The sequence below is a fragment of the Sardina pilchardus genome, chromosome 20, assembly GCF_963854185.1.
Source record: "Sardina pilchardus chromosome 20, fSarPil1.1, whole genome shotgun sequence".
NCBI classification, from domain to species: Eukaryota; Metazoa; Chordata; class Actinopteri; order Clupeiformes; family Clupeidae; genus Sardina; species Sardina pilchardus.
Window position 1 is genome coordinate 11575407 of NC_085013.1, and position 6828 is coordinate 11582234.

The following is a 6828-nucleotide window of genomic DNA, read 5'->3' on the forward strand; positions in this document are numbered from 1 at the left end:
ACACGACTGGGCCTGAGGGTCTCTTTTGTCTGTGGGCACACACACACACACACACACACACACACACACACACACACACACACACACACACACACACACACACACACACACACACACACACACACACACACACACACACACCCACCCACACACACACACACACACACACGCACTCGCGCACACACAAGCAACCCACACACACACACATACACACACACACACACACACACACACACACACACACACACACACACACAGATATACTCTTGTAGATGCAAAAAAACAAACAACACACACACACACACACACACACATATACACAAAACCACCACACACAAATTCCCTTGAGTTCTAACAGTTCTAGACAACATCATTGTTTTCAACAAAACTTTTTGATAACTCAACATGCACTGAGGTTTTTTTGTTTTGCTGAATTAAGTAGGGGGTGTGGGAGTGAGACTTTTTTGTCAGGCGTATTTTGAGCTTTTTTTTTTTTTTGTTGCACTCTGACATGCTCTTCCCTCATCTGTCATTAGAGTGCATAACTAATGGAGGCCCTGTGGGTCTTCTCCTCCGACTGTGGCATCCTCTCCTGATAGGTCATCCTCTCCTGTCTGACTGTGTCCTCCTCTCCTGATAGGTCATCCTCTCCTGTCTGACTGTGTCCTCCTCTCCTGATAGGTCATCCTCTCCTGTCTGACTGTGTCCTCCTCTCCTGATAGGTCATCCTCTCCTGTCTGACTGTGTCCTCCTCTCCTGATAGGTCATCCTCTCCTGTCTGACTGTGTCCTCCTCTCCTGATAGGCCATCCTCTCCTCTCTGACTGTGACATCCTCTCCTGATAGGTCATCCTCTCCTGTCTGACTGTGTCCTCCTCTCCTGATAGGCCATCCTCTCCTCTCTGACTGTGACATCCTCTCCTGATAGGTCATCCTCTCCTCTCTGACTGTGACATCCTCTCCTGATTGGCCACAGCCCCTGAAAGCCAGAAGAGGCTCCACCCTTCCATGGCTCTGCAACAGACAGCAAAGTTTTGTAAACTCTTGTTTGACGACTGACCACGCTCATCCCAGGCACCTTGAGTGGTGACCGCAGTGTCCCTTCCACTCAGGTGTTGATGTGTTGCAGAGGGTGCTGTGACAGGCCACCTTTACTGTGGCCACCTTTAGAGGTGACCGCAACGCTAACCCCCCCCCCCTTCCATCCACCTGCTCAATTGTTTCAGAGAACGCTGCGTCAGGCCCACTTTAGTGCGGAGACCTTGAGTGGTAGAAAAAAATTATCTTCCACACCGTTGTTGACGTGCTTTAGGAGACAGCCATGACCAGCCCCCGCCTCTATTCTGCCTGTCCTCCGGGGGAGATGTGGGCTGGGTCGGTCCCAGGGGCAGGGTCCCAGAGCTGGGTTGGGCTGGGCTGGGCTGGGCTGGGCGCTGCTCCGTGCTCCAGTCCAGACCTGTGAACATGATGGATGTTCCTGTGAGGCATTTTTACAGTCTCTTCCCATTTCAGTCCAGCCTGCACCTCCCACCTGTCCTCTCTCTGACTGACAGCCACTCCCTCTCCCCCTCCACAACATTGGATATGATTTCGCCCCGTGGGAAAAGAAGAAACAGCCCATCTAGAGAGTTTCGTATTGTTTTATGTAGGCCGTTCATTTTTAATGATAATATTTTTTGTTATTAATGTACGTCACTTTAAACGAAAACATCTGCCAAGAGCCATACCCATAGCCATACCCATAACTAGAACTACACAGGGAGCAGGAGAGGGAGGAGGGAGGAGTAATGAGGAGTGCAGAGGAGACGAGAGGAGAGGAGAGGGAAGGGCAGCAGCGGAGAGAACAGCACAGCGTGAAAAGAGGAGAGGAGAGGAGGATGGAGAGGTGAAGAGCGGTGTAATAGCCGTGGACGGGGAGAGATGAGGCGTCTGGGGAAAAGAGGGGGATAGTACGGTGAGGAGAGGAAGAGTAAACGGAGAGGGGGAGAGAGAGCGGAGGGGGAGAGAGAGGACCCACTCTTGAACTCACAGATGTGCGCTCCGACTCCTCTCCCCCGCTTCCTATCCCTCTCCCTCTTCTCCCGCCAAGTATGCGACCTCCCTCCCTATTGGACTAATAAGTGCCTTTAATGAAATCACTGCTAAATCATGGTGGGCTGACAGGCCTCCTCGGGGCTGGGTGGGAGTGGACCGCGCGCCACGTTTGGCATTTCTGTTTTGTTTCTGCACCCCTCCCCCCCCACCCCCACCCCCCCAAAGCCCCAGTCCCTCAAGGCAGCACTAATCTATCCAAGCTGTGCGATCCACATCCAAACACATTCTCCGGGATGACCCTTGGGGTCCGCACAGCCATACTGTCTGCAGTTTTGGCTCGGGGCGGACAGAAATACTTTTTTTCCCCCCTCTCTCTCTTAGCCTGGACATTTTCGCGTGTATGTTTCTCTCTTTCTCCTCCGACCCTCTCTCTCTCTCTCTCTCTCTCTGTCTCTCTCTCCCTCCCTCTATCATTTGCTTCCTCTCTGCCTCGGGTCTCTCTCCGGACTCTTTAAAATATTGCGGTTTTAGGTGGAGGCAGATGAGGCCCTGGGAGAAGAATGCGTTGCTGGCAGTGAAGGCGGTGGGAGGGTGGGGGCCAGGGGCTGTCGAGGGGTCCTCTGTCCAGCAAGCCTGCTCGCTGTCCTCCATCCTCCTCCATCCTCCAGGCCAAGGACTGGACTCCAGACGTGCTCTCCTCTCCGCTCCGCTCCCCGCAGTCCTGGGACTCACACAGGCACAGAGGCCTCGTCAGGGCTGTCACAGTCACTGGACGTGAGAGACACCAAGGCACTTTGGAGCAGGCCACATGGACTCCAATACCCATAATCCACTAGAGATTCTTTATAGTGGCCTGTGTTTTCTCACACTGGTAATTATGGCTGCAGTGTAGGATTTGGTGGTATCTTCAGGGACTTTCCCCATACATTCAATGTCCATATTATTTTTATGGTCTATCTCAGCACCCCATTGTGTATCAAGTCTTTGTGGTAGTCTATCCTCCCCTTGTTTCATATCCCATTGTATCACATGACCACACCAGTTATGCTGCAGCTACAGTACATAGAAAAGTGTTTTGTCTTCAGCCATGTTGGTCACACACAACATGATTGTATTACAGTACATTTTGGAGTCTCATGGTTAAACAATGACATGACATTAAACCATTTTGAATGTTCGAGCATAGCATACTTTTCTAATGATGAGAGGTGTCTCTAGCCACCCCAAAACAAACACACACATACAGTACACACATCAGAGAGACACATTCACGCATGAGACAGACCGACAGACGCACACACACACACTCACAATGTAGTGCTCTGACCTCAGCTCGGGAGGCCATTTTTCATGGGCATTCCTCAAATGATTCGCCATCATCTCGCAAATCTTACAAAACAACCATAATCAGGGCTCATCTGGGCCCCATCATCGTGCCCAACGCCAAACCTCCTGCTCGCGGTCAGAGGTCGGCGAGTTCCTCCCGGGCTCTCCGGGCCCTCCGTGGCCAACGGAGAGAAGGCTTCACTCTCCAGCCATGAGCCAGTATATCTGCTTCTCCTCCCAACCCAACAGGCCCCTGGCTTTATCCCTGTCTAAGTGCCTGGACAGCCATGGGACTCGGTAGGGTGGAGACCATTCTCTGAAGCCCCCATCACTCTCTCTCTCTCTCTCTCTGCTGCCTCTGAGTCCATGGATCTCCATCCCATCACACCGGGCTCAGCTGTAGTTTATGGGCCGGGCTGAAGTTGTCAGTGGGGGGAGCTGTGGAAAGCTCAGGGCTGCTGGAGGACCGGTGGGGTTCAGAGATTCTTTAGGGTACAGATATTCCACTCCTGTCAACACCCCCCTCACACACGCGCACACACATACACACACACACACACACACACACACACACACACACACACACACACACACATACACACACACACACTCATCCCCTCAAGCGGGCCTGCAGCAAAGGGGATTCCTGTGTCAGGCACAGATGTTTGTGTCAGTCGCCAAGTCAGTCTCCATCTCTCTCTCTCTCTCTCTCCATCTCTCTCTCTCTCTCTCTCTCTCTCTCTCTCTCTCTCTCTCTCTCTCTCTGCTGACCTGTGCACCCCCAGTGATGAAGTGATGGAGCCGAAGCTTTGCAGCTGTCACATGTGATTGTCCAAACGGAGAGCGACCCCGGGCGGGAGTACAGTTTGGAGGTGTTTCATACCTCTTTCCCTACATGTATGCACACGCACACACACACACACACGCACACACACAAACACACACATCCATATGGAAGTGGTTTAGGGCCAACAGAAAGGTTTTGGGAGCGCAGCCACCCAAGGCCACTCTCACGTGAGGAATGACGGAAAAATGCGGCTCTATTTTTTTCGCCCTAAAAATGATGGAATGATCTGCTCGTAAAGACGCATTACCCCCTCTGACCGCATCCCTCCCCCCCTCCTCCATGTGGTATTCATTTGCTCTCCCCCCTCCCCAGCCCCTCTCTCTATCCCTCTCTCTCTATCCCTCTCTCTCTCCAAACCTCTCCCAGCGCTTTTGTCACATTTGAAATGCTTAAAGTTGGAGTGGGGAGAGAAAAGCGAACCGCACTTTCTCCTCTCCGCCCGTCTCCTCCACCTTCATGTGGTGCCGCCTGTGTATCCCCACTGAGCGGCGGCTCCGCCGAGACAGCCAGGCCTCCACATGAAGGGGCGCCAGCGTAGCACGTCGGCTGTGTTGCTGCGGCGCTATCTCTCTCTTTCTCTCTTTCTTTTTCTCTCTCTCTCTCTCGCTGGGTTGCAGTGGAAAGGAGTGGAAACATTTCTGGCTTTGGGAGCGTGCAGAGATCCTATCTCGGTGTTTGAGGGATAATACTGTAGCTTTGAGCTCCTGCTTCAGAGGTGTGTGTGCGTGTGTACTTTCTTGATGCTCCTGGATTAGTTGTGTGTGTGTGTGTGTGTGTGTGTGTGTGTGTGTGTGTGTGTGTGTGTGTGTGTGTGTGTGTGTGTGTGTGTGTGTGTGTGTGTGTGTGTGTGTGTGTGTGTGTGTGTGTGTGTGTGTGTGTGTGTGTGTGTGTGTGTGTGTGTGTGTGTGTGTGTGTGTGGAGGGGGGGCGGGGGTGTTTCTGTCTGTGTTGGAGAGAGAGAGAGAATACAGTGTTGCTTTGCCCTTGTGGATCTCCTTGAAGTATGTGCGTGTGTGTGTATGTGTGTGTGTGTGTGTGTGTGTGTGTGGAGTACTTTCCTGAAATTATTTTATTTAAACTACGGTGTATGTGTTGAGGCTCCAGGAACTCAATTGATGTTCACAAATCAAGTGAGTTTCCGTGTGAGCGTGTTCCTCTGTCTCTCTCTTTGTGTGTGTGTGTGTGTGTGTGTGTGTGTGTGTGTGTGTGTGTGTGTGTGTGTGTGTGTGTTAGAGTGCGTGCCAGCACTCTAAAGCGCTCCTCTCCACCTGTTTCCCGTTTCCAGCGCCTGTGCTAGTCCCGTGTGTGTTTGTCAGTGTCCAAGTGAGTGGACTCATCTCTCACCTCTGGGCTGACCAGTGTGAGCACCCCACTCCTCCTCCATCCTTTACCACTTATACCCTCAACCACCCCCGTCATCCACCTCCCACCTCTCTTCTACATACTGTGCATCCTATACCATCTCCATCTGCTGTTATCTCCACCCTCTACCACCTCCCTCCTCCATCTACTCCTACTGTACCTCCACCCTATACCACCTCCCTCCTCCATCTACTCCTACCTCCACCCTAGACCACCTCCCTCTTTTCTCCCACCTCCATCTACTGTTATCTCCATCCTGTAACATTACCTCACTCATCAGCCACCTCCCCTCCCTTCCACCTCCATCTATTACCACATCCACCCTATGCCACTGACACCATCAACCACCTCCCAAGTCAGGCGCAAAGATGCTAAAGAGCCATGCTCCAATCACAACTCTAATTGGTCCAGAGAGACCAGTTCCAGAGCGAGAGACTAGAGCAGAGACTACTGTAGCCCCAAGGCTGACAGAACAGGAGAAATGCAAAGTGGTGCATTAAAGGACAGTGTAAGCCAGGTGATCACTCCTCTCTGATTTGGGCTACTGCGGAAGGTAACTGCCTTCTTAATGGCCTTATGATATATAACAGCATCATATTCAGACTAGCATCATTATTACCGGGGAAACTGTAAAGAGTTCCATTATGCATTATGGCTGTGGGCTGTGCGGCTTCAACAGAGTGAATCTGTCACAGCATAACAGCCAGATGAGGAAGCTGTCTCTCTGATGAATGGGGGACAGGTTATGCTCTGCTTTCCCTGGAGGTGTAAAGGCGCAAATGAGCGCCGCTGTGTCAACCGGCGGAAATAGTGGAAACAATAGCGAGGAGTACTAGATTACATTAGGCTCATCTGCATTGCCAGAGATTTTTTTTGTTTTTGTTGGCATCCTCTTCGACAGTTGCAAACATTTATCTTTTTTGTGTCACAAGATGAATACTGGAGATTTCCTCAGTATTCCCACATGTGTGAAACAAGAGGTCGTGCTAAAGAGAGTGCTCCAAGTTGAGCAAACTCATCACGGCATCATCAGTCACCAGATTCCCAGTTCAGTTGATTACAAGGTAATTTGGAAAGGGATAATGATCCTCGATGTTGTGAAACGCATGTTGTTTGCGTGTGTGTGTGTGACGGGTTCACCTCCCAATGACTGCTGTGCTACTGACAACACTGTACAACCAGATTGCCATGAAAAATAAACTGTGAGAGGACCTAGGGAGCGTGTGTGTGTGTGTGTGTGTGCGTGCGTGCGCACACACAG